Below are 27,263 nucleotides of genomic sequence, written 5' to 3' on the forward strand. Positions count from 1 at the left end.
TATTCTTAAATCTGTTTTTTTTTTTTAAGTTTAATTAATCTTTCTGTCACGTAATACGAATTAACAACTCCATGTGCATGTCCCAAGAAACTTTCCTCCCATCCTCATAATAGTACATTTACCTTAATAATGTAACAATAGTTACGCACTAAGAAATCATGCACAACAATACAACAAATTAACCTTTCTTTGTCCCATTGTAAACCGATTGACCGCTTCCTATCTAGTCTTTGTCTATTTATTCCTTGTCACGTGTTATTTTGACAATAGACACGTAAAAGAAATAGTAACGATAATTCTGTATTCTTAGAATGGAAATGTGATTATTTTTATAGAAAACAATAATCAATGACTAGGTGGTCCTCACAGAGCGAACAACCTCGCGAAGCAGAAATGAACCGAAAAGAAGGTCATATTTACTTTAAAGACAATATAAGTCATGTCCTAATTATGAAAAGGGTGACCTCTACTAAATTTCAAGTTACGTTTAAGTATTATACTGTAGGGAAGTCATAAACCAGGCTAAGTTGTAACTTAGAGGTCCCAATAATGTATTTAAGTTCGATGTACTGTCCCCGGGAGCTTCATAGACATAATAAAGACAAGACTACAGAAACAGCAAAGGTAGCGATCTCTACCAGGCAACAGTAATTAATATATTTTGTAACCATTTCTCCAAATAAACATAACTCTAAGTAAATTGAAACAGAAAGGGATATTTGCTACACTCTTCTGTATAAGCAAACACGACTAAAGCCAACCACAGTTCGATATCAATTATTATCCGATTGGGTCCACGTAGCCAAAATGCTACGTAAGTGCTACGTAAGTTCTACGTAAGTGCTACGCGTAAATTAGTTATCAAATACAAACAATTAGGTATAAATCGACAAACTTCACAGAACAAAGGGAACAAGGAAATTTAGTTACGGAAAGTGGCTAAAGTATATTAATGAATGAATCGAACATTTCCCTGTTTCTTAGAAGTCTGCAGATTTTAGTGTGTTTGTTCATGTATACTCTCTAGCTTTCCTATTTGTGTTTTATCAAAATGTATCAGTGTTGTAACATAATGGAATAAGAAAAATAAAGCATTTATTATAATTTGAAATAACACAATTTTATGATTTATTAAAAAAATATATTTGAGTAACAATAACAACAAAAATTTTAATATTTTTACTAGATATTATGTCTCATTATCAATCATTTTATGATGGTTTACATGTATTCAATCTATACTACCTAATATTATAAAGTTAAAGAGTTTGTTTGTTTGTTTGCTTTTCCAAGGAATAACAGAAGGAGCGGAGCAATGCAGGAAAAACCGCGGGGCACAGCTAGTACTATAATATTACTCATCTATGTAAATAACCGAGAACTAAAATAAAAGAACTAATTCAATATGACTGAGTAAAGTATTTGAACTATTATAATAATTAAACATTTCGCGAAGACATGGCTTTTGAATAATGAATGCGAACCGACGATGAAATTCAATTAAATAAATTATAAAAGTTTTACACTACCTTTTTGCATGATTATGTCTGTCCACTTGACATTTTATCGTAAGATTTTTAAGCTAGGTCTTATCTAGAGATTAAGCTTAAAAGTAGTATGACTTGATTTTGAAGCTTTGTGAATATTCAAATTCAAATTCAAATTCGTTTATTCAATCAAACTTAACCTAACCTTAGAGCTATATACATTTGGTGTTGTATATTTGTTTAATGACAGGTATATATCAATCAACGGATCGAGACTGGCATCTTTGCTATATAGGTGAGGTAACGCATTTATCACTTTCTTATAGATATTACATAAATATAAACATAATATGCTTATCGTAGATACATTTTATTTGCATGAACTTCTAAAACTTTTATAAAATGAAATGTTAGTAGCATAGTGATTTAAATACTTATATTACACGAACTTCGACCAATACTACACTCATATAATAAGTCAATTTATAATAGAATAGAAGAATAGAAGAGTTTGTTTGCTTGCTTGAACAAGCTAATCTTAGGAACCACGGGTCCGATTTGAAAAATGATTTCACTGTAAGATAGTCTTATTTACCGAGGAAGGCTTAATATCATCACGCTAAGAGCAATAGAAGGGGAGCAATGCAGGTAAAAACGCGGGGCACAACTAGTGAAAATATACTAGATATTAAACAAGACTTTAATATGAAAGTATTTAATAACTTCCTAGAACTTGTACTTTGATAGTTCGCAATTGAAGTTTCTAAACTATTCAATATCAAGTCCTCTAAAACGATGAAATTTAAAACTTCTTTGTTCATATCATTCCTTTGATCTCTCCAGGAACAAACGAACAAAATTTTAGTAGTTCTTTAAGTGTGGATTGGAATTGTTAGTACATTACAACTACATAAAGACATACTACTTACACAGCCAAAAAATTACAATGTTATACAAAAAAGGAATACATCTCTATTACAAATAAATATCTTTCATGAATATATTATTGTTATTTCGTTATGAGATCAATCAGATAACTACGCAATTAATATAGAATTAATGTACAAACCTTTATAAAACGTAAAGAAATTCAAATAGCAAATAACACCACAATACAAAATATAAAGCATCCGAAACTATTCGTAATTCCAAATAGAAATCACTTGTACACAGAAGTTTCTAGAGGGACTTGGTTGGCCTTTGTTTTGGTTAAAGGACGATGCCAATTCGATCATTGAGATTTGTATCGGTACCTGTCTCACCTTTATTGAAGCCTTTATATAGTTACGTTTGAGGGATTAGATTTTATACTGTCCACGTGGATTCCATTTCAGTAAGATAAGATGCAATAATTTGAGGAAAAAGCTTTTTAATGTAATACTTCTCATCTTCGTATCATACAAACTATTAAAACATACAAATATTTATTGCTTATTTTAAAATCTCTGTGAAAGTAAATACAAAGTTCATTAATGTTTCTACAAAAATTTTTGGATGTCACTTTATATTCGAAACTAATAACGTTATTATTTAATATAACTGTTAATATGTTAAAAACATTCTAATATAAAACATTATAATGCTCGTTTCACTTAATTTAACAACTCCAATAAACCATTATTTTTCCATTTCATCGAGATTCATCCGTATACCTACTACAAAAGTAATTGACGGCGTCGTGACAAATCGATAATTAATAAAAACCAAGGGATAGCAATTATTAATAAAATCATTATAAAGTTTTATTTGAAGTAAATTAAATTTCTTGAAGCAATCAAATGAAATCCGTTTTATTTTAATTATATGTATACTTGTATTTTTCCCTGTATAAAAATTTAACGATTTGGATATTATTGTTAATTTTATAAAAGAAAGCCTTTCGGGCTTTTTCTGCGATTCATTAATTGTTTTGATTAAACGGATATTTTAATAAAAGTGAAGTCCCGTGTCCCTAGTGGGGTAAGGGGCAGATGCATTATGCATACATCTGTATCACTGATCGATTTTCTTTAGGGAAAAGTAGGTGATCAGCCTTCTGTATCCTACCAGACCGAGACATATATTTTTTTTCATCTCCACCGGGAATCGAACCCAGGACCCCTCGGTTCTACGCTCACGCGTCAACCACTGTACCGAGGAGGCGGTCGATATCCTTCCCAGGATATTTTAATAGCTTAGCTTTAATTTCTTAATTTAACGTAACAATATTTATTTTTCTAAAGAGCAGATAACAGTTCAGTAATCAGACACAGCGGTTTCACGGTTTAAACGGTTTCACATCAACGATTTTTAAAAATTACTAGCGGTCCGTCCCGGCTTCGCCCGTGGTACATGTTAAGATTTTCTCTCTATAAGAACCATCCTTATACTTAGGAATATAAAAAAAATAATTAACGATTTCGGTTCAGCCGTTCTCGAGTTATGCGCTTACCAACACAATATTTTGCGATTCATTTTTATATTATAGATGTGTCATTCTGGTACGTTACATATGATACATACAATATCTATACGTTATATACAATATCTTCATCTAAATTCGTTATATGTAAAAACGTCCATATAACTATTCGCATTCATTTATAGATTTATAGATATTATCTAGCTTTGGGAACATTAGACAAAGACTCGAGGTATTAAATCCAATCTCAATGGCGTGTAAAACCTTTCAATTATTGTCTTTTCATCTACTGCTAGCTCAGTGACCTACAATTTCCTAAAGCTTTCTATAGTGTCATAGACAATAGAACTAATGAATATGTCTTTTGTGTGTGCATTTATATGACTGTTCTCTAATTACTGTAATAATGCCATTTCCTGTGTTAGTAACCTCTATGTAATTTATAAACGGTGTTCATTAATTGAAACTCAAAATGGTTTGTTGAATTTTCAATTCAGTTAGTAATTGGTAGGTGAACGGGTATATAATTATAAGAGGGTACTTTTATATAGGTGAATTTCCTTTGTTAACCGACTTCAAAAAAAGGAGGAGGTTATCAATTCGGCCGGTATGTTTTTTTTTTATGTATGTACACCGATTACTCCGAGGTTTCTGAACCGATTTACGTGATTCTTTTTTTGTTCGATGCGGGATGGTGTCGAATTGGTCCCATAAAAATTTTATTTGGATAGGCCCAGTAGTTTTTATTTTATGGGCATTTTTGCAAATGCAAGTTTGAAGTCGGTTGTTTTTAACACAGTTATCACTTGTTTTAAAATGGTTTAGTCTGAACTAGAGATAGTGAATACTAAAAATTAATCAGTCTAGCATAGGATTAGCTACTTGCCCTTAAATGAATTATATAAAATGGTGAGAAAAAAGATTAAAATGAAGTAAGCAAGAAGAATCAGAATCTATCAATTTCCATAAGAAATAATATAACATGACATAAATAAGATTTTAACTTTATTTTAAGGAAAATATTACCGCACTCTGGCTTATATTTAAGCCTCTTTGCGCATATTATGAAGTTACCACGTAGAAGATGCAAGAAAAACAAATATTTTATAGGAAAAAGGATGAAATTGAAAATGTCAGGTGCAGTACAAAGCAGAAATCTCCCTTTGAGTTTATATAAAATGTTTTTTCTTTGGTGTTGAGAAAAAACAAAAGAAGAATTGGATATTAACAGCTTAATATTTTTTATTGAATACTAGTGGTCCGCCCCGGCTTCGCCCGTGGTACATATTTCGCAATATAAGGTAGCCTATGTCCTTTCTCGGGTATCAAAATATCTCCATACCAAATTTCATGCAAATTGGTTCAGTAGTTTAGGCGTGATTGAGTAACAGACAGACAGACAGAGTTACTTTCGCATTTATAATATTAGTATGGATTTGGTAGTAAAAATAATGTAGAGGCTTCACTTTTTTTTTACTTTATTATCAATGAAAATATATTAAAAGGCAGCTCTAAAAACCAGGATGACGAAAATAATAAACAAACACACGTTCAAAATTAATTTAACAATAGAGTGGATTTATAATTTATTAAATCATTTCTCATTTTCCGGTAAACTGTACGAAAACAAGTTGTTTTTGTTGTCGTTGTGAGTTAAGTGAGAATATATTTGTTTACGAATGAATATTAATTCCCATATTAATAATTATATATTTATTGACTAGTTCATGCTTCTGTTTTGAACAGATACTTTAAATATTATTCGTGTTATATTAGACTAGCTTACCGCCCGCGGCTTCACCCGCTTTGTCTGAAACCAAATACATTATATACAAAAACCTTCCTCTTAAATCACTCTTTCTATTAAAATAAAACCGCATCAAAATCCGTTCCGTAGTTTTATAGATTTAAGCATACAAAGGGACGTAGGGACAGAAAAAGCGACTTTGTTTTATACTATGTAAGTAGTGATGATACAGCGGGGATTGTTTAAATCTATTGAAGTGATTTTGATTCATAACTAATTGTATGAAAAATTACGCTACGATCAATGTGTACAAAATATTTTATGTAAACTACAGACGCAAAAGATTGTAGAAATCGTAAAATATTTTTTCCACGATTCACAAAAGTAAGTGTAAAGATTTAACCCCACTAGGGGACATGGGACTTCACTCACTCACAGTAAATAAAGTAAAATCATGTTTTTTGAAATTGCCTAAAAACATTTCTATGCACTCAATTTACAAGGGATGGGCTTAAATATTTTATTAGAATATGGCGGGTCCACATACCTTTAACCAGGTGAGCGGAAATAAGTAGGACATTTTCCGTGGAATGAAATAAAAGGGAATTTCCTTAGTCGTACATTGAATGACATATGGACTATGCGATAGTCACATTAGTTATAGTTACATATAGAAATGTATAACTGTAAATATATGTACAATCTGTATTATGTATTGTGAAGCTACACGAATCTATCTAAGATTTGAGCCTAAGATGAGAGAATATGTTACCTACCTACAAAAGTAGTTATAAAAACATATTGAAAAACTTACACCATATTTTTATGTAAATGTAGATTATTATTAATCTTATTGTATAAAAACGGTTATTTTTTCTACAAAACTTCTATATACTAATATTATAAAGAGGAAAGGTTTATAATGTATGTATGCAGTATGGTTTTCACGCATTAAATTCTGCTGAACCGTTTATAATGAAATTTAGCACACATATAGAGGGTAACTTGGATTACTACAAGGGATAGGTTTTATCCTATGTGTCCTACGGAAATCCCACGGGAACGGGAACTATGCGGGTTTTCATTTGAAAACGCGGGCGAAGACGCGGGCGAAAAGCTAGTCATAAATAAACATATCATAATAACACAATTAGTATTCTGCCATACAAAATGTATTTGAACAAAAAGGCCAGCCTTTATATTATGTCCAAAAACATATGTATACAATTGCTATCTATACATAAAAACCTGTATTAGCAAATAAATGAGTCCCCAATCGAGTCCGGTAGAACTAAATGGGATTTCGAGATTCGGTTTCTGCTAATGTAACCCAAATCTAGTCTATAACAGTCTTTAACCGACTTCAATTAAGTGGCACTCGAATTTTATTATAGCTGTTTTATGAAACTGTATTTTATGTAAATCACTTTGAATATTATTTAATTTTTTAATAACTATTTATCAGTTTTGAAAGAAGATAGCCTATAACTTGCAAAATAATATTAAGTTAATAAATTGTTTTTATATTTGAATAACTGTCTGTATAAAGAATAAGGACACGGATAAAAAAATACAAGAAGCAAAATTTTTGCTACAACGTTTTCTATAAAAAATTACGCTCTAGAGGTCAAAGGCTGACAATATACCAAGGTATATATTTGGGTGTGCTTGGCAACAATTCAAAGTATTTCTTTGTCCGAAAATTCATTGTAAGTACTGCAATTCGTAGCGAATATTCGTTCTGATATAAAGTACCTATAGAACACATGTAACAAGCATAACATAAAACTTGGTAAAAATATAGGAAATGTCAAAGCTTGAGGAAGAATTATGGTAGAATTCCATCAATACTGACTGTCACATTAGGGATTAATGTGTCATACAAATTTTATTGCAATTTATCTTATGTTTTCCCTATTTGGTAAAAGAAGGGGAAAAAATACCTATTAACAGGGAAAAGCCGTTAAGAAAATGTATTTTTTTTTTACTTTATTGTTACGTTATACATAATGTCGTAAATATGGTCGAGTGAATAATGTAATAACTACTATAATATATAAAACTGGCAATAATGGAAAATAAATATAGTTATGAAAAACGCTTATTGTATTGTCCCCGCTTCCCCGATTCTTGCTAATAACATTGGAAATGGAAAAGGAACTATGGAATATAAAACGAATTTAGACTCAGGACATTACAAACCGGTTAATTTTACGTATGTCTATAAATTGAAATCTAGGCTATTTAACTATAAAATCAATTCGTAATTTCAACTACAGATTTCCATTAATTTCGAATAAGAGGTCCCTATTATACATTCTATACTTGAAGATTCAAGACGTTCCTCGTCTATAATACGAGAACAACTACCTTGTATTATGTAAAACCCAGTAATCCGTACGATCCTCACGCGTGCTGAAATTTAAGCGACACGACTAAGGAAATCTTTATTCATTAAAGTTTTAAAGGTTAACACACATTTATTTTAATTGTCATTTTCAAACTATTTCAATGGAGATTTGGGATACGAATCATACAGTGCTGTTAGCCACAGCTATCGTTCAGGTTAAGGATGCTTCAGGTAATATGCAATCGTTTCGTGCCCTGTTTGATACGGGCAGTCAGAGCAATTTCATAACGGAATCAGCAGTTAAACTTTTAAATTTAACGCCGGCTTCAACAACCGCGGCAATTAGTGGCAATCACCATTACCATAATATTTTTTAAATATTATGGTAATGGTGATTCAAACTCAACTCTTGTTAGCTACAAAAAAGTAGTAAGAGCATCTTAAAAATTTTAAGTATATGACAAACAGCCCCCTAATCGTCACTAACAATTGTTTATAATGTGGTGAGAATTATAGGTATATGAAATGTCCTACGAATATAAATGCGAAAGTTTGTGAGGATGGATGTATGTGTATGTACATGTATGTATGTTTGTTACTCTTTCACGCAAATACTACTGAACCGATTACAATAAAATTTAGCACATATAAAGAGGGTAACTCAGATTAACATATAGGGTAGGCAATGGGCGGGTTTTCTTTGTAAACGCGGGTGAAGCTGCGGGCGGAAAGCTAGTCATTTCATAAATGATATCCATTTCTAATCGTAAATCGGTCACATTTGAACGAAATGATTTGCTGAGTGGTGACCGGAAAGCCGTGTCATAACTAGTTCATTCGGCTCATGTCATTCAGTCGTAAAATTACGAAATTTGCGAATATGAGTTCTGCGTTAAATCTAAACTGCATTTTGATATCGGATTACGATATTAATAAGTGATTTTATGTTAGGATTTGTTACAGAGTTACAATTAATTATCGTACACATTTAATTAATAAATGAACAGAAGACAAAGTAACCTCGCCCCCAAGTTCTTTAAAAATTCATTAAACTTGCATATTCATATCTCATATTCACACTATAATAAAACGTCTTCTCTCTATGAAATAAGTTATTCGTTGTATATGAATACCAAGAATATTAAAAGAAGCTTAGAAATAAATAACTCTGCGTTAATATTAACATTCAATTTAATAGAGATAACTCGTATTTAATATTAAATTAAAAGAGTTAATAACTCGTATAATACCTACATAATATGATTCAACATGCTAAGTTAATTTAATTAAATATTCTTAAGGGCCGTTATGAAGACGCTTAGATATTAAAGCCTCGTTCTTAATTTACCATTTACATATGTTGAGAGATTTGACAGAGCAGTGTACAGAGTGTGTAGAATATAAATAAGCTAAAACTTGGCTAAAACAATAAGAAATGATGGTCGAAGAATCTTTTTAAGTTATTTATTACATGTTAAATCTATGACTAAACATCTTATATTATGTATCATTGAGTATAAAACATCAAGGAAAAACATTTTGACAACGTTTAGAGGCTATTTTATCTTTATACACACACCGGCTCAATTAGCGGAACAGAAACCGATACGCGAGAACATCGTCTGGGATTTGAACGAATGGCAGCAGGTTCTCTTTACTGATGAGTGCAGAGTTCTTTTAAAACAGATCGATAGGAGACAGCGTATAAAAAGAAGGGTTAAATCCAGAATGACATCCCCCAACAATCTGAATGAACTTGGAAACGCATTACTTGAGGAATGGGAGCGGTTGCCTCAAGAAATCATCGATAACATAACCTGTAGCATGCCCAGACGAATGGAAACCGTAATCAGAGCAAGAGGGGGAAACACTATTTCGGCGTTTTTTATAGTATGCCTTCTGTTCTATTATGCATTTCTTATAAGACTATCTAAGTTCAAAGCTTTATTTAGCTCCAAGTTAACTAAAGATTTTTTCAATTGAGCTTCTTACAAATACAGTTTTGGTTTAAAAAACAGCTTTACAAGAACTATTTCTTCAAAAAGTCTCTACATTAAAACTATTATTGAAAATTTAATTTTTAATAAAATAACCTTATATATAAATAAAAGAGATACCTATTTACAGGTAAGAAGATACATTGAAACCTTGCAACACTTCGAAACGGAGTTTTAACGAAGTTAGTTTGATAAGAAAATTCTTTAATTAGTCGATGCAGCTTCGAGCTTGGGTTTCTATTTATTGGCGGTATTATATAATGTTCTTAAAGCTTGTGAAAATGCATTTAGTATTATACTTTCAGACGTTTTATAAATACACATTATTTATACACGTTTATATTAGTTTCGCCTGTATGTTTGTATGTAAACTTATAGTTTCTTCGCTCTCTTCTCTTCTCTTCTTCTTCTCTTCTCCGTTCTCTTCGCTCGACTCAAATTTGTCCCATTTTTAAAGAACAGATCTATTTCAAACTTTGTTAACTTATCAACGACCAGTGGACAAAACAATAATTTCATGAGTGAACCTTATTATTCTGAATAATAAGAAATAAATATTGTTTGCTCTTAGTTGATTCTATAATTAAAGCGTCTTTTTAGTTTTCTTAAACTAATTTTAGATTATTACTTTTCTCTCTTAAAAAGATGAATTAAAAATCATTTTGGGAACATCTTTTAAAAAGCTTCAAAACCATAAAAAATTATGTAAGTAATAGTAACCTCGTGGCACACCGCTAATGAATGAAAGAAAGATTTCAAGAACTAATTAGGTTAAGAGTTCTACTAATTTTTTATGTTTTCAATGTTATGACTTGGGTTCCCGCCAAAAAAAGGTAAATTTATTGTTCATACCTGTACTGAATGTTGCCAAAAACTATAATATTTTCCTTGTAAATGATGATAAGTTTTAATTTTGATTGATTTCCGTATTGGCTTGTATGCGTTGTTATTTTTATTTAAACTACGAGTATTTATTATAGAAGCTATTACGTTTAAGTTACACTACAGGTCATTATGAAGCTTTAGGGAGGCAAATATAACATACTGTACTTTTACCCTATTAAATAGATCTTTATCCAAGTATATAAAATGTAATAAAATCATGCCTTCTTCAAAAACACAAAGTTATCTAAAACTATTTTCCTATTATCCAAACGTTTACATTCGTAAATCACAGCACGTTTCTAGAATATTCCGGTGAATTTCTCGACACAATGTGACGCCTCGTGTTCCGTTGGCGGGAAAAATAACTTTACACGATGTTCACGTTTCTTGTGAAATTTTCTGTTAACAATGTGAAGTATTAATTTTTAATATAACGTAATATTTTAAAATGCATGTGATATTGCTAAAATTGTGTCACTGTTAATCTTATTGCGACTATAATTTTTATTTCAACTTCAGTAGGTAAGCTTATCAATACTTACATCACAAAAATATAACCTATAGACTAAACTGCTTTTTTACCCGTTTTTAATAACATTGACTTATTCTTACGGTAATTAAAGATATATTTGGGGTATTTTATTATTGTTTCATTCTATTCAATACTTTTATTTGATGTAATATTTTATATTTAATTGAAAACAATTGTTTTATGGACTATTATTATCTTTAACTTATTTTGAGTTCTTAAGATGTCACTAAATGTCATAGCAAGGTTAGACCACTATTTCGAATGCATAATAATATTATAATGAATGTGTCCACACAGAGCAGATACAGCACGTGTTATTTTCCATGATTATAAACTTAATTAATATGCAAATAAATGCAATTTACGTCAAATATTAAACACGTGCTTTCGGCACGACTGCCTCCATTTGCATAATGCATTGCAATGCCCTGAACCTCTCAGCTTTTAACACTAACTGACCCGTGTGTCGCGTGAATTATCTTAATATTCCTTCTTTAGACCTTTTAATTGAGATAAAAACTATCTTGAGGTGAATTTTGTGAAGTTTACGAGTTAATTACCTTTCATTGTTTGATATTATATTGTTTCAGAATTATATAATCTGAATAATTACAATATACATACTTACTCGTATGTTCACATAATATTCAAAAACAAAAGTTGTAAACTCTGTCATGTGTAATAATATATTGACTTTACAAAAGAAATCTACATCTATCAAATCCATAATAAATCATTCAAAGATGAACGTAGATATTATAAATTATTACATATGTACATACAATTTTTTTATTTAGAGACTGAAGTATTACTTCAACGTTGTCATGGATACATCATACAACTCATAGAGTGCCTTTCATTACGTACGATGCGAAATATACAAGTTCAAGCCTTATTTTTCAAGAAAAAGAGAGGAAGTTTGAAAGATTATAATCTTTATTTTCCTTACACTTATCCCAGTATTGCCAGCCACGAACATCAGAAATCGTTTTGGGTACCCATAATAACATTTTTACCAAAGCCACCAAACTTTTCCTCATAGTACTTACTTATTTTATATTATACTTGTGTTGAGTAATACTCATTCGTGATTTTCCCCTTACATTTTAACGCCATCACTTTCTTGCAATCTATTTTTTATTGGGAAAAAGGTGACATAAGTCACAGAATAAAAATTGGTGCGCCGCAAATGTAAAACTAATTTAATTAAAGTTTGTCTGTATAGTTCCATTTATATACAAAAGTTGCTGCTTCTTTCTGTCTTTATTGTGTGTATGTACCCGTTAACCTTAAACACAAGTAATTCGATTATATCTAATACCTTAACAACGAGAAAATGACTTCGTAGGAATTTAATGTAAATTGTGATCATAAAAATAAAAGTTTGAACGTTAAAAATGTACCTAGAACTGAAACGATAACCAAAATAGAGAAACAAAATAAAACTTAAATTGTATTCTACCCTCTGTGCGTATAATACCTGTATTGTTAGCGAACCGATATTGAGATAACTTTTTAGATGAAAAGTTTATTTAAACTTGGTCCTTATCCATTTGGTGAAATGCTTTACAGCCGATATCTACGTTTTGTTTTCAGATATCTGGAAATAGTCATGTCTAGAAATAAATTGATCAGACAAAAAGATAATTATAACTTGATAATTATTATTTAAGTATCTACATTTACTATTATTGCAACATTGCAACAATAATTATTCGCCAAAATTATCCATATAATATAATTGGTCCACTTTTCTCCGAGATATTATGTAGAGAGAAACGTAAAAAGAACACTTTCATATTCAGTTTCTATGGATAGAAACCATGATTAATAACATTTAATAACCTTTGCTTTATTTTCCCTAAACTTATTTATTATCTATGCCGCATAGTTGAACCTTTCTTTTTATATTCCCTGTAATCTTATTATTTGTACATAGTTGTAGTGATATATGTAATACTAGCTTTCCACCCGCAGCTTCGCCCGCGCAGTCAAAGAAAAACCCGCATAGTTCCCGTTCCCGTGGGATTTCCGGGATAAAACCTATCCTATTTCCCGGGGTAAAAAGTAGTCTATGTCCTTTCTCGGGTATCAAAATATTTCTATACCAAATTTCATACAAATTGGTTCAGTAGTTAAGGCGTGATTGAGTAACAGACAGACAGACAGAGTTACTTTCGCATTTATAATATTAAAGTATGAGTACACAAACAAGTTTCTGTTTGGAGATTTACAAACAAAAACCTGAAACTATACAAATACACTTCCCTCGATTATTTGTCTTGAACGATGGCTAATATAACAATATTATACCTGAACTTTCTGCCCGCGCGGTTGTAACCGCATTGATCCGGTCCTTTTGATCCAACGTGATGATAGACTTCCACGATCAATGGGCTATCTATTACTGTATGAATTATTCGACTCAGAGCCGTAGTTCTAGAAATGAGCGCGTTCAACCAAACATTCAGCCTAAAAATATTATACCTACCTAATAGATAAAGTTTCAAAATGGTTGCTATTTGTAAGTAGCATGATAACTACTAATGTTATTCTGGTCATCACTCGTAGTACAATAACTGATAAGTAATGAAATAATAAAAAGGGATTGAGAGTCCTCGTTTGCGAAGATTCAACAAATTCGATCACACAAATCAAGTAATATTTTTGAACTGTTGTTCGATGAAGTGAGACAAAGATTTGAATACCTACATTCATTATTTATTTATTCACAACTTTGTTAATAATTTCGTATGCATATGAATTTACTGAAAAACGAAATAGCTTTAATACTAGAAATAAATAACTAAATACTGACGCAAATAAATCACAAATTACGTCCAAGATACAAGATCTCATTTTTAAAGGTTTAGGTTAGTTTAGAAATTAAATTACATTATACAAGAAGTACCTACGAAATTCCTTTAAAAAATAATACCTTTCAAACTATTCCAATGAAAATTTAATTAACTTAACCAGTAAATCCTCAGGATTTTCATTTAATAACCACATTCCATTAAAAGATTTTAATCGAGGTAAGCTTTTACAAACTTTTTTCAGAAGTATACAGGTTTCTGCAGAACAATAATTCATTTTAAATGCAGTTTCTTAATTTGAAATGACCTTATCGTTTGGATTTTGAATGAGTTCATCATTAAATTTTAATGAATTTAAGCTGGCTCCGAAATTATATTATTGAAACTGATTTTGGTAAAATTTTCACTCTTCTAGTGCGAGACACTTAATAATAAACTTAAACACGTACTCTAATTTCTAATCGTACTCTAATTACTTATTATAACAAAAATTGAATCGGCCGGAGTCGGGGCGAGCTAGTAGCTTATAAAATTGTGAATCGTAATGCATGTCATGCCCGAAGCTTGGGTTGGTCACCCGGAAATTTGGAAAGGACCAAAGGGAATATTTGATGTGCACTTTTACAAAAATATTTTCTGATGATAATAGTTAATCTGTATCCTCTATGTGTTGATATATTAACAAAAATATATAATACTAGCTTTCTATCCGCGGCTTCGTCTGCTTTGTCTAAAACCTAATAAATTAAATAATAAAACCTTCCTCTTGAATCACTATTTTCTAGTAACAAAAACTGCATCAAAATCCGTTGCGTAGTTTTAAAGATTTAAGCATACATAGAGACAGAGAAAGCGACTTTGTTTTATACTATGTAGTGACGATATAAGTTAAGTACCTACTATAATAAAGATTCGTTGAGGAGCAGATAATGATTCGCAGATGGCTTTTTATTGTACCAATAAATAGGCAAATATACTCATAAAATATTATTGACTCGCTGTGTATCTTTATAACCTTGAATATTTATGTAAATATTTGCTATAAATAAAACTCGTAAACTCTTACGGAAATAATATCTACACAATAGTAGATATCATCGGAGGAAAATTGATTGATATGCTTTAGAATACAGAATGTTTTTGACTGTTACTAGGCACGTAGGCTTTCCGTGATTATATAGGGCATAAAAATATTGTAACTTGTTAGGTTATGTGGTTTATAATGTTGGCAATGGACAAAGAACTTTGAAAATTATAACGTACTAGCTTACCGCCCGCGGCTTCGCCTAAAACCTTACTCTTGAATCACTCTATTAACAAAAACCACATCAAAATCCGTTGCGTAGTTTAAAAGATTAAAGCATATAAAGGGTTCATCTGCGATGGTAACTCGTACCATCATACGTAGGTCCCATGAACATTTTCAGTAGCCTACGGGTGCTTTTCCACCAATTATTGCGAGGATGTATAGCGAGGAATGTGTTTCTAAATAACCAATCATATCGCTTCATTTATTTTGACGTTTGAAGCGATACTTTTAGTGGAAAAGCACCTTAACGTCTTTGAAAATGATTTGCCGACTTTAAATTACACCTCAGGGATAAAGAATCTATTCATAAGGAGAATGAAAGTTTACAGGCTTCCAGTTTTTTCAATTATCGAAAAAAACACAGTAGCTTACACATTCTACTTTTTGACAACGATCTATGGTGGATAACCTGGCGAGCTGTCCTAATTCGTGCCGAAGATTGTTCAACATCTTCATCAAAAAATGCAAGTTCGTTACAGCATAGCATATATTTATATTAGCATTTCAAATCAGTTTCACTCATCCATTTTCTTAATATGCAAATGTATCACCTTTTACCCTTCGTAGACCTTCATAAACCTGGGTAAGATTACCATATATTAGTTTTATTAAAAAGAAAGGAATGGCATTTTTAAAATTAAATTTTTTAACACCAAGAATACGATTAAAACGCAAATATTTTGCTATAAATAAGATAATTAATTTTTAAGTCAGGGACTTATTTAATTAGATGGATAAAAGTAGCTTAAAGTTGGCTGATGAGCTCATTAATTAACTTATTTAAGTGACTAAATGATTAAGTAATTGGTACCTTTGCAAAGGTATAATTAAATTCTGTAAATAGCCAATAATTTAATAATCCGGCCAATTCAATTCACAGCACGAAATAAAATGGATCCTGAAGGTATACCTGAAATATACAGGAAAATATTAGTTTTATAATAATAGATGCAGCATGCATTACAAGTAGATTTCTTCCTGCAAACTCACCTACAGAAGTTCAAACTTTCCATTATCATCTTTCATTTATTTTGTACTAGCTTGCCCGCGGCTTCGCCCGCTTTGTCTCAAACCTAATAAATTATACACTTAAACCTTCCCATTGAATCACTTTATGTATTAAAAAAAAACCGCATCAAAATCCGTTCCGTAGTTTTAAAGATTTAAGCATTCAGATGGACATAGGGACATAAAAAGCGACTTTGTTTTATACTATGTAGTGATAGTGATATTTCAACTTAGACTGTGACTGTGGTCTCTCATACATCCAAACATGGCCAAACAAAAAGAAGCATTGCTAACCAACTGAAGGAGCACATTGCGGATATCAAGCATCGGCGTCACAAGAAGTCTGCGGTATACTGCCAAGTGCCAATACTGTCAACATCCGGAAAAATACTCCACATACCAACTACGGAGGAATAGGTGGAGGTAGTTTACAAATAGCAATTTTTGAATGACCGTCAAGACGTACAACATCTCAGTCTCCTCGTGACCACGCTCGCTGTAAAGTGTTCGAAACGTCAGGAAAATAATAAAGAATAAATCGCGTTTAAAATCCGTTAAAAGTCTTTAATTTCTAAATGCATAATACTCGCGTAAAATGAAACACTAGGAAATAGTAAAAATCATACATACGAGAATTTAACAGCATCCTATACCTAGTAATGAAAATACAATTATTTTAACATACATCATAAGTTAGTGGGTTATTACCTTCTAAAAATGAATACATAGATTGCGTTAAGAAATATCGTTACAAACAACTCAATTTTGCGATTATGTAATGCAATTGCAATGTAAATAATTACAGTATTTAGTTACGTTAACTATTTCTAATTTAATGTCTGCTTAACTCTGATCTCAATATCAATCATCATCATCATCATCAATACATATAATAAAATTCTAGAAAAGTCGTGTCTGTACAATCAAAATATATAAAAAAAAATTAGCGGGTGCTATTATTAAATCGATCCCAAACCCAAAACTGTAGTTAAAAAAATTTTTGTCTGTTTGTCTGTTTGTCGGTTTGTCTGTTTGTCTGTTTGTCTGTATGTTCGTGCACGCTAATCTCAGAAACGGCTTATCCGATTAAGATGCGGTTTTCACTAATATATTGTGCTAATCTTCATTTAACATTTAGTGTTTATTTCATGTCAATCGGTTCGTAAATAAAAAAGTTATGACCATTTAAGTATTCACGGCGAACATTTGCTAAGGCATTCTATACACTATACGATAAAACGTAAGTTATCTGTTACAATTATTATTCCTGTAAATGTCCAAGTGATCATATCGAAAGTGCCCAAGGGAGGGGGGGGGGGTTGTTCAAATTAGAATTATTCTTACTTCTAGGTAAATTTATACATAAAATGTCCTTTAAATTATGTCGTATTATATTTTTAACCCCCGACGCAAAAAGATGGGTGATAAGTGTTTGACCGCTATGTGTGTGTGTGTGTGTGTGTGTGTGTCTCTGTTTGTGCCACCGTAGCTCGCTAACAGGTAATCCGAATTAGATGCGGTTTTTTTAGTTAGGCAGCATATTTACCGACGCTGGTTCTTAGATAAAGTGTATCAAAATCGGTTCATCCATTAAAAAGTGGTAATAAAAAAATGAATTTGTCAAAAATATACTCAAGTGATATATCATATGAAAGGGCATGACGTGTAAAGTTTAATTAGACATGTTTTATCAAAATCGGTTCATCCATTTATTTATACCTTTTTATGGGTAAAAGTGGGAATGAAAAAAAACGAATGTTGTCAAATATACCCAAGTGACATCTATACATATAATAAAATCGTAGGAAAGTCAAAACTGTACATTGAATATTTTTTTAAAAGAATACATAATCCATGATCTATAATCGATATAGAGCCAAAAACATAGTTTTTAGAATTTTTGTCTGTTTGTCTGTTTGTCGGTTTGTCTGTTTGTCTGTTTGTCTGTATATTTGTCCGAGCTAATCTCGAAAAGAACCGCATAGATTGACTTCAAATTTTGCATGAATATTACTAACAGGTCGGGTGAGGCTTTTATATACACATTATCATGCTATCACCTCCGGGGGAGGAGCTGTGAACCTTTATTTTTCTAATGTATTCCGTGTATTACACAGCGTACAATCTAAAGACTCATGTTTAAATGTTGTTTTTGGGTAAGCCACGCTATTATCTAGCTTTACACTATAAAAACTACGTCATTTACGTAATTTTGGCAGAGAAACAGTTTAATGAATCTTAGTAGTATAAAGACAAATTTGAAACAGCGCCATCTATGAGACTTCATTAAAATCAAATCAATTTACATGTTTAACGCTTCTTGCAAATTTATAATTAAAAATTAAATAATATGATGTTGGTGGGGTTTTTAATTGTACTTATTTATTTAACTTTTTAACCCATGTCTTCCCAGAGTCCACTTCAGGTGCTTATATTTTATGTGAATATACTAAAAAGATACTAAATAAAATTTTACAAGTGAGGGTAGATGTTTATTATTTGATGTCAAACAAGACACTATTAACAGTTAATTGTGACATTTTAAAAAATCCTTCTTGCGTTCCCACAAAAGGTAAGTTGTAGCTTTTATATTTATTCTTTATTAATTAATTATATAGTTAGACTCATGTTTTTAATTAGATTGAAGTTACGTCAAAATAAGAAAATGATGAAATTTTATTTTTATGTATAACTTTTACAAGACTATATTAAACGCCCAAAGAAGGTCACTTTAGTTCTTGATAGAATTTTATTTGTTAGTAGCTTTTTAATAAAATTTGGTAAAGTAATCTTTTCATTTTTTTTTATTTACAGATTCAATGTTCATAAAAATTAACGATTTGCATGAGGATGTAGTAGAAATACGTATCCTGGCGCGTGGTCAATTGTTGAATAAAGTTAATTTCCAACGTATGGTACAATCATTGGAAGAATCTTGGGTAATTTTAGAGGATATTTTTCGGGAATGAGAAAAGGGGCAGCCAACCACGTATCAGCGTGCGTGCGTGAGAATCTACCTACGTTTTAGTACCAAAAAAAATGTTATTTTGAAACGTAAATATTGCACTCACAACTACTGTACAAGTATGATTTTTAATCGTGCTTTACTGTCATCTGATTGTTTTATTATCGTTATGGCTATCGCGGTACAGATCGTACTGGGATCAGAGTACATATTATTTATCAATTGGTGTGGTAATATACGTACCACACCAAGTAAAATATTTACAATCATAACAAATGGATTAACACGGTATGTACATAAGGCGGTCTTATCGCTTACTAGCGATCTCTTCCAGACTGCCCAAGGTAAGAGATAAAGAATTATACTCATGATCCAGAAATTTTCAACCGAAAAAGAAGTTTTTCTGTAATTGGTAGTTGTTTCATTTATTTATTTTAAATACCTAATTTTACTTTTAAATTTGCCCATTTGCATTACATTCAGCTTCCATAAAACTTATAAAAATTTTATGTTTATTTCTGTCTGATATAAATACTCTTTTTAAGATATAAATAACAAAAACAACTTTTTTTATTAAAATTTAGTACCTTGGGAAGATATTATCTATGTGTTAATAGAACAATACATAAAGGAAATTATGTTACGATTTTATACAATGAAAATATGTAAAAAATTATTAGCAGGTGTAATTATTAAATTGATCCCGAACCCAAAACTGTAGTTAATTTTTTTTTGTCATTTAGTGTTTAATTCATGTCAATTGGTTCATTAATAAAAAAAATTATGATCATTTAAATAATCACGGTGAACATTTGCTAAGGCATTCATGTACAAGGTGTAATCGTTCAGTGTGCACAGGCGATTTTTTTTTTGTAAGTATTACAATAACAAAAAACTTTAAACTGATATCGAAAGTACTTAACCTAATAATGGCCGTAATCATTTTTTTAAATAAATCGAGAAATATCAAAAAAAATATCTTTAAACCCTCCCATACATTAAGTACATAATATGAAATATGAATATCCCATATACATTTAATATGAAAGATTTAAGCTTTCTTTTTAACCGACTTCAAAAAAAGGAGGAGGTTATCAATTCGGCCGGTATATTTTTTTTTTTTTTTTTTATGTATGTACACCGATTACTCCGAGGTTTCTGAACCGATTTACGTGATTCTTTTTTTGTTCGATGCGGGATGGTGTCGAATTGGTCCCATAAAAATTTTATTCGGATAGGCCCAGTAGTTTTTATTTTTTCTTTTTTTGGTTGTCTGCTTTAATTACTTCGCAAATTTGAAGTGGCATTTTCCACGCTTTTTCCGGACATTTTCACGCATTTTCCGGATATTTTCCGGGCATTTTCCGTGCAATTCCTCACGCATTTTCCGGGGATTTTCCAGGCATTTTCCACGCCTTTTCCGGACCATTTCACGCATTTTCCGGATATTTTCCAGATATTTTCCAGGCATTTCCCAGGCATTTTCCTGACATTTCCCTGACATTTTCCGGAGATTATCCAGGCATTTTCCACGCTTTTCCGGACATTATCACGCGTTTTCCAGATATTTTCCGGGAATTTTCTGGGTAATTCCCAGGAAATTTCCGGGGATTTTCCAGGCATTTTCCACGCTTTTCCCGGATATTTTCCAGATATTTCCCAGGCATTTTCCAGGCATTTCCCAAGCATTTTCCGGACATTCCCTGACATTTTTCCGGGGATTTCCAGGCATTTTCCACGCTTTTTCCGGACATTTTCACGCATTTTCCGGATATTTTCTAGATATTTTCCAGGCATTTTCTGAACATTTCCCTGACATTTCCCTGACATTTTCCGGAGATTTTCCAGGCATTTTCCACGCCTTTTCCGGACATTTTCACGCATTTTCCGGGGATTTTCCAGGCATTTTCCAGACATTTTTCTGACATTTTCCGGGAATTTTTCAGGCATTTTCCACGCTTTTCCCGAACACTTTCACGCATTTTCCGGATATTTTCCGGGTATTTCCCGGACATTTTCACACATTTTCCGGGGGAATTTCCAGATATTTTACAGGCATTTTCTGGATATCCCCGGAAAATGCCCCGGATTTCCGGAAAGTACGTAAGTTTTTTAGCTTAGATTAGTAATAAATTCTATTAACAATTCTATGAATTGTTTATGGTAGTACGTGTTTACTAAATAATTGTATGTAAAGTAGTAACTACTATGCAGTCGCTATTCCACGCGGACGAAGTCGCGGGCACAGCTAGTACCAAATAAAAGTGCATAACGGGTGAAGTACACTTAGTTATATTTTTATCCAATTCGGTTTATCCATTTATTAGATTACAGCGGTAAAAGTGGGAATGAATAATGTGGTCAAATAATATACTCAAGCGGCATATCAAAATATGAAAGGGCAACGTGTGAATTACAATTAGTCATATTTTATCGAAATCGGTTCATCCGTTTATTACATTTAGGGCTTTTTAGGGGTGACAGTGGGGATAAATAAACCAAATGGAGCATCAAACTACAGGATATGACGTGTACATATAGGTACAATTAGATATGGTTTACATCAAAATCGGTTCTGCCATTTACTAGGGATGGAAAGGGAAGGGTTGAAAGTCTGTGAAAGAAGAGGGGATACGGGAGCGAGAGGATAGCCACACCCTGGAAATTTTGAACTCTACTCAAAGCTACATAAGCCTGGCCCTTGGCAATATTTTTTCCTAAGTATACCACTTCTTTTGCCACTGTGGTCCATTACAATTTGTGCACAGTTACGGCCCAACTTAAAAGATGTCAAGGAGCAACAAACTTATTGATATCAATATGATGTAGGAATGTAATATGGAGGTAGAGGTAGGTCTCGCTCACTTGAAAATATTACATGAAAATAAGAAACCGAAAGGAATAAATAATTATTTTACAAACTTCCCGACGATCTTTAAAATTAAGTAAGTACCATATATTTTGATAATGAGGTATATTATGATGATGTTGGCAGCCCCGACGACTTTGTTTTTTTTTTATAAATATTTAAAATGGTATTTATTTTTAAAAATCTTCGGGAAGTTTGTGAAATTATTTATTCCTTTTTCTATGCACTTTTCTTCGTAGCGCTGTTTTTTTTTTTTTTTAATTTTTATTGCACGGTCTATACGGTTTAGTTACTACCTACAGGCGTGAGACAGGATTCAGGAAAGATCTGATTTGGATTTTGTGCTGGATTTGATAAAAACTGAGTATCGATTAAGCTGATCAGTTGCTGCACGATACATAGTTAAAACATCCATACAAGGAAGGAAGGAAAAGAAATTTGCTCCCCTCCCCCCTGGTGCCTAAAAATAATATGACATAATTTAAAAGAAATTTTACGTAGAAAATTAATAAGGCATTTTTTTTGTATTGTTTAGCTCAGTTTAGTAATAAATTTTACTTACAGTTCTTTTAATTATTTATGGTAGTCTGTGTTTACTCAATAATTTAAGATCAGTCGTAACTACTATGCAGTCACTATTCCACGCGGACGAAGTCGCGGGCACAGCTAGTCAACAATAAATCGACTGTCTATAAATATACATTCATAAACATTCAGGCCATAATGTGCAAACCTATAAACTTTATTATAACGAGGGTAATTAGGCATTTTATGTGGAAAATCGCACGAAAGACGTATTATAGCTATCTATGATGGAAACACCATCAAATTTGAGTACCGTATAAACTTCGCAAATACCTGCACGATTATTTAATCTATGGCGTATTATATTTCTTATCTGTGCCATTTGATTGATCATTTAATAAGCTCGAGCACAGATAACCAAAGTGCGTAAACGTCAAATAAATTTGATGATCTGACCAGCTTATTCATCATACTTCATGCTTATTATTTTTATCATATTCGTACTTTCGTACAGATATATGCTTATCAATTTTACGTCATGTAGGTATACTTCTAATTCCTATATAGCAATATTTTTAATATTCTATTGTTTTTTGTAAGCCGGTACCTGATATTAAGCGAACAATGTCTGTCGAAATATAAAATTAATTACTTATGCTAAAAAAATCTTTATAACTAATAAACTTCTCTATAAAAAGTCAAATACATAGTACAACCTCAGAGCTGTTGTGTTTATGTTGCGCCATTGCACTAAGGAAATTGCAGTCGTTACTTACTATCGAGGGTGTAAAAGTTTATACGAAGTTTATAGTGGAACCACCGCGTCCGGGGGCATTGTAAAATTCGTTCATACATTACTTTTGCTACGGGCAGTGAAATGTCGCGATATTGCACTTTAGAGTTACGGTGAACACGTTTTTATAGAAGTGTAGTTATTATGTGTACCTATATCGCATTTTTAATTAAATTTACAGGCGTTAAGCTTCATATAGGAACAAAAAAAATATTTATTTGTCAATGAATTTCGTATCTATACTTATAAAAAGGAGATATTTGATTGTTTACAAGTACTTTTTGTATAAAGATTAGAAAATTATTTTAGAAGGTATTATGGGAATCTTATTATCACTTGTAAGTAAGTTTATACCTGACAACTTCGTAATCTATTTTCAAACTTCTAAACCCAAAAAGTTCATGACGTTGTTTAGCATTTTATGGCAGATGTCCCTTTTCTAACTTCCCGCTTTTTACCTCTGTAAAACCTCCTGGCTGGTTCCAACAACTATAGGTCAAAGTCCACTTTAACATATAACTTAAAAATATAAATAAAATTCTTCTAGAATAAATATTGCTTCCTCAATCGACTCTTTGATAACCTTTAAAGCTCTTTAAGACGATGATACTAACGACTGAATTCAATCTTTTCTGAATGCAATTTATTTGTAAAATGATAAATGTTTTAAATAACTTACACGTAGCTCTACTTATGAAAGAAATGACATATGGTAAATAGAATTTAGATTAAAAAAGTTTACTTCTTTTCCCATCATTCATGACACAAAATTGTCCAAACATTTTTCAAACAAATAGTACGTATTGTGAACATTACTTCATATAATTTTACTTCCATAAATACACAATCAAATTGGTGAAAAACCAGTTACCACTTTTCTTTTGATGGATTGATCTCATCCAGGTAACATAAAACGAACGTGCAAAAATTCATTTCAATTTATCTTCACACCCACTGCTCAATTTATGAAGTAAAATAGTTTCAGGGAACCAGGAACAAAAAGTAGCTACTCCTTTCTGGCTGCTCATCAATTGGATTATTACATGTAATGAAAAAGATTAGATTGTGTAAGGATGGCAAATAATAATATTGGTCATGATGAAAATTATTTAATATTGACGATGATGATGGAAATCTTAAATAATTATAACTAAACAATTAATTAATACATTCTTATAATAATTTGCCTTTCCCAAAACCACAAATTAGAGCTATATGCTAAAAATATCAATATGGTTACAGTAGCTAAAAGCAACACGCTATAAAAGTTTAAACTAACAGGAAACATTTTACGTCAATATTTGTGTAAAATAACCGCATCTGGTTTTAACTAAATTATCCGGGAATAGTTGAACTTCATTTAAACTCGTGATAAAAATGCGCCGCAAAAATTTGCACCGGTCAATTTTATAGCGCTCGACATGTTTTTGTAGTCTTATTTTGTAGTATCATGAAATTCGAAAACCTGTTGTACTGAAAGGTAAAGGAGAAATTTCCAAATATACACAGGTCAGATTATACACAGCCGGTACCTTAGCCGGTACTATATTGCATGGATAGGTTTAGAACTTCTCACATAAATTCTGAAACGTTTACTTTATATCCTTTTAAGGTGGACTTTATTCCACTTTTTGATTCTAAGGTCTTAAAACATGGACCTTATGCGTCCAGTGTTACTTTAATATACCCAGATTTAATAAAAAGAGTATAAGAAGACATTTTTGGATAAGTAACTCATTATATAATCATAATTCATAAACTTCAGACAGAATGTGCAAATATTTTACATCTTTTCTATTATGCTAATATAGACAGGAAATATTCGAAAAAGTTTCTCATACAAATAGAATAACGCTCCGATAAAAAACTGACTAATTTAAGGTTACACGTGGATAATATTTCATGAACGACTGAACCGATTTCAAAAGAAATTGTACTAGATGATACTTATTTTAAAGGCGACATTTCATTATCCCAACATTTTGCATCTTTGTCTCCCAGTGACCACGCTCGTCGTCGGGATTACTGGTGGTACCCGTGTATTATGGAGGGAGATATTTATCAATAAATTGCATTACATTAACATCCGATAGATAATTTCTAAATGTTTTATTCTATCTAATAATACTCGCGTAAAATCAAACACAAGAAAGTACTATGTGACATTTCATCTATACTTATATTTTATAACTAGCTTCTGCCCGCGACTCCGTCCGCGCGGAAAAATTAAGATTTACTTTTTTTCTACGTATTTTTCCGGGATAAAAAGTATCCTATTTTATGCCCAGGATAATAAGGTATAATTATACCAAGTTTCATCGAAATCGAACCGATAGTTTTCACGTGATGCCTGAACATACAGACAGACAGACAGACAGACAGACAGACAGACAAAAATTTTTTTAATCACATATTTGGGTTTGGTATCGATCCAGTTATTTATTTTTTCAATATTTTCAATGTACAGAATTGACCCTTCTACAGATTTATTATATGTATAGATATTAAAAAGCTGAAGAGTTTGTTTGTTTGTATGAAGGTGCTAATCTTAGGAACTACTGGTCCGATTTGAAAAATTGTTTCGGTGTTAGATAGCCCATTTATCGAGAAAGGCTTATAATCACGCTAAGACCAACAGGAGCGGAGCAATGCAAAGGAGCACAGCTAGTTTCACAATATAAAATTCGCTTTCCTTTGACTACATTAAACTAAATAATATACAGAATATTGCAAACACTATTTAACGTAAACATCCAATCAGAAGCAATCGTTTTCTCAATAGATGTATTATCAATCTTGAAGTGCCGGTTATCGAATGGGCTATTATTTATGTGCACAAAGCCTGCCATCTTAGCCTTACCATACAAACCGGTCACTTAGGCAGAAGGCTTATTGCAAACTAATCACTAAATGGTTCTGTTGTTGGACTAAATATGTACCTGTATAAAGGTGATTGAATAGGTCAATTGAATTGGAATGTATGATTGTATTGATCGCTACGTGACATATTGGTTATAAATTGTAAGGTCCTTTTTAAGTGAAGAAGGCTCTTCCTAGCAGAAAGAAATGCATTGTTTCTTTGGTAATTATAGAAATTAGAGTGTCCTTCTTGCTTCAGTGTTTTGTTAAAGCACACATTTTTTTTTATTTAGTTGAATCATTGCGAAAATATAAAGCGTTGAATGAAAGCTGTGTTGAAATCGTAATTTGTTGTTTTCGCCCAAAAAACATAAAATAATTAATGATTACTATAAATATTTTAATTTAATGGGGTTCAGTGAAATGATTGCCTTATATAACTCTAGTAGAATACAAAAAGGTCTTATTTCAAAGTATTTCAAAACGGTAAAAATATCCCAGAAAATTGAACGAAATTAATTCTGCGTTGTTCTAAGATTCATTTAATTAACTGAAATATTAGGCTTTCTATTTTAATTTTATAATTGTGGTTGCGCTTTGCAGGTTTCTAGAACTTCCCTAGTTTAATATTTATTAATTAATGTGTATTTTAAATAGCGCAGTTTGTTTTTTATACAATGCCTTGAGTTAAGAAAATATCATCATCTGTCATTTCGATTT

At 31.5% G+C, this 27,263-nt stretch overlaps 1 protein-coding gene across 1 annotated transcript in view; it reads left to right on the forward strand.

The window, feature by feature from the left end:
• LOC123698255 (neuropeptide CCHamide-1 receptor-like) overlaps positions 1 to 27,263 on the forward strand; it is a 159,637-nt gene that overhangs the window by 11,229 nt on the left and 121,145 nt on the right. The window lies entirely within an intron of this gene.

This window comes from Colias croceus, chromosome 15 (genome assembly GCF_905220415.1).
Source record: "Colias croceus chromosome 15, ilColCroc2.1".
In the NCBI taxonomy this organism is placed as follows: Eukaryota; Metazoa; Arthropoda; class Insecta; order Lepidoptera; family Pieridae; genus Colias; species Colias croceus.